This window comes from Bidens hawaiensis, unplaced genomic scaffold, assembly GCF_021521415.1.
Source record: "Bidens hawaiensis isolate Kalapana, Puna unplaced genomic scaffold, B.hawaiensis_p1.1 tig00050094_1, whole genome shotgun sequence".
In the NCBI taxonomy this organism is placed as follows: domain Eukaryota; kingdom Viridiplantae; phylum Streptophyta; class Magnoliopsida; order Asterales; family Asteraceae; genus Bidens; species Bidens hawaiensis.
In genome coordinates this window covers 1-3565 of record NW_027498989.1, presented here as the reverse complement: position 1 = coordinate 3565, position 3565 = coordinate 1, and positions in this window count along the sequence as shown.

Below are 3565 nucleotides of genomic sequence, written 5' to 3'. Positions count from 1 at the left end.
ATAGCTGGGAATAACTGATTTGATGATCAAAACTGAGTTTTGTTGATTATATAGCTAAAAGGGTATTTTTGGAACAAACCTTGGACGAGTTATATTCTTAAATTGTGTTTACACACGAATACTATTTCAAACAGAAATATATATGATTTATTTACTAAAATCAAGTTATAAATATTTTGGACTAATTTGGTTAGGAAAAAAAACCCGCTTACGAGCCTAGACGCGTGTTTCGCTTAAAACCGACAATGAACAAGCATAGATAAGTCTAATTGTTTCAAAATGATAAAATACATGTTTTCCCAGAAATATACTTAAAATACATTATATTAATTATATATAATCTGACCTGGAACCATTTTGCATGAATCTTCGCTTTAAAAACCGAACTAAGACCCGAAAGAGGGCCCGTTAGCCAAACTGCAGCTGTGAATAATCTTTCAAAACCCATGAAATGCCAAAACAACCTATTTTAATTTATTATAACAGGTCCTAAAATGTTAGATAACCAAAATTGAGTTTTGTTAAAAATATAGAATAAATGTGATAACGGGCCCAAACCAAACCGAACCGAAACCACTGTTTGGGTTCCCTACACCCTATTATCAATATAAAAGTTTTAATAAGTCATTACCATGTATTATAACAGGTCCAAAACTGTTTCGTGGTGAAAGCTGGATTTTAAGTGATAAATGTGGCTAAGGGCATTTTTGGAACAAAAGAAAAGCCGGTTGTTTCTCAAAAACTTAAAATATAAAAATATATTTTTAAAGCTGAAACTTATGATCTAAAATGACAAATATAGGTTATAAAATATTAAAGAATAAGCGGAGTTAGAAAAAGGGCCCGTTTACGAGCTTAAAAGTGTTATTTCGTTAAAACCGACGAACGGGCCAGCTTCTAAAGAATAAAATGCTTCAAAAATATAATTTGGGTATTTTCCAGAAGTTAGGTGTAAAATACTTTATTGTAATGATATAAACCATTTTCAATACATACAGCACCCTTTTTGTCAAAAACTGGCGTTTAAAACGTGACTTACGGTAAAACGACATAAATCGGACAAGCATATTGAAAAATGCAAAATTATGAAGTTTTTTTTTTATTTCTAACAGTAAGTATAAGCTTATAAAACCCTAATTTGAGTGTTTACTTATTTTATCAAAATTAACCAAGTCTTTTACCCGATTTTTGCCGAAACAAACGTTAAACGAAAGTGCGGGTACTAAACCTGTGCAACACCAAACTTTCTGAATAATCAGATCTGGAAATATTTTTTCTAGAAAATTAGAAGTTTTAGTTACAAGAGCATTCGTTTATTTAAACTATTCATTCAAGACATAGCGTTAAAAACCGACAACACCGGCTAACCGATATTGTCAACTTTTGCACACACTAGGCATGGCTGTTTAAATAAGAATCATTAAACTTTTGATATCAATGAAATGTATATAACTTCTATGTTCGTACGGTGGCCCGAACTTTCCAAAAATGGAAACTTTATCAAAACCCGACAAGTAAATCGAGGTAACTAAAACTCTCAAGAGTTGAACTATAATACTTATACAACAACACCAATATTGTAAAATTATTTAAGTGTAAACTTTCCATAATTCATCGAGAACCAAACACATTGGCCGATAGTTAGAATTAACTAGTACACGACACCCATAACGAAGTTTACATTGTTGTCCAATAACTTATTGTTGATTGATATATATATAATAGGCGTACTTGGTGGTTCCTAGCGTAGTTGCAAGCTCATAGATTGTCTTTCATTTACACATATTGCGTACGGACCAAGGTGAGTTTCGTGCTGCCCCTTTTACTTAAACTTTTTGGGCTGAATACATACTGTGATTTACTTATGGTGTGATGTTTATCAAGAACTGTTTCTACAATGTTTTTTTTGTCCCACTTTAAATTACGCAATCATTAACTCAGGGAGTGAGCCTATGGCTCGTATGGGTAGTACTATTTGGGAGACCCCCACGCACAGTGACCCTATGTCGGGTAAACCACACTGAGGTCTGCGGACCGTTGCGGCATATGACCTAACATTTGGATTATTGTTTGGCAGAGTAATAATCGGGGACGGGTGCCGTTCGGTTGTAAGTCGAGGGGAGGCTTATGATTGAATGCAGGATTGATTGTGGACTTGATTGATGTGCACCATGCTTTATACTTACATACACGCCAACTTGCACGCTTTTATAAATTAACTCTTTTATGTGTATGTGAGCTAAACTCACGAACTCACCAACTTTTTAGTTGACACTTTTTAGCATGTATTCAGGTACGTTGAGGATAACAATTTGGATTAAGCATTGTAATGAGTATGACTAAAGATAGAGGCGTATGTCGAACATGAATAGTGAAGATTAGATGCCAAGAAGATTAGTAGAACTAAGCACGGGATTACAGCAGTGTCAGAGATGAGATAGTTTTGTAGTTACACCTTGTCTTAAATACATAGTGCAAACGTTGTAACTTATTTTTATCAATAATATTCCGTTGTTTACATTTGGTACCAATTTGTCCATAAAACGACCATACCCTCATGGCAGCGTGTGACATTTTCATTTATCATTATTAAATACCACGTAACGTAATTCAATGAATAATAAATGATAAGCTTCAAATGTCAAAAGACTAATATGACTTCAAATGTTGTATACAAAGAAGCGTTTAATCATTTATGACTTATAATTGTAGGTTTTTGTTTATCTTGTTAAATGTGATCATGTAGCGTAATTCAATGAATAATAAATAAGCTTATTATCATTTGTATTTTGCTTCTTATATATGATTCTTAATTTCAAAACTCCGTATGAAACTAGTTATTTATAAGCAAGTAACATTAAAGAATCCGGCTAAGTTTGAAAAATAAATAGCATCCCATTTGGCCCGAATACATCGGTGGCCTTTAGGTAGTCCAGTATCATAGCTTTGAGTTTGAACAGGTACATGCCTGATGAGAGCATTTAAAAATTTATTTAACTGAACTATGTAGTTTTAACACTTTTACATGTAAGTTATGAAGCATTTAGAGTTTTTTGAATTATTAGCATTCATATTTCATTCTTCATCTATATCTTTATAATTAAACACTAAATCTCTATCTCTGTCTTACTTGCAAACACTATTTTTGTAATACTTTCTCTTTCTTATACACCCAAACAAGCTTAGAGAAAGATGAATAGTAGTAACCTATCAAATATAGAGGATTAGTATAACTCTCTACAATATAATTTAGAGATAGAGTTTATTTTATAGAATATCCGATTTGTTTTTCTTTAAAGTTATGTGTGTCAAGATGCTTTGTAGTCTATAATTTCACAGTCATATAGCATAAAATATTGTAACTGTCACATTGTCAGATAATAACGAATTTGAAGTCGTCTTTAGGGTTAACTAAATGAATATACGACTGGTTAAATCAAATACAGTTAAGCTAAATGAATGGCACACATAAATTAGGACATTAGCGATAACGATGATAATGATGCGCGAAACTGGGAAAGAATAATATGATTGATGATTTTATCACTTCAGTAAGTTTTAAACG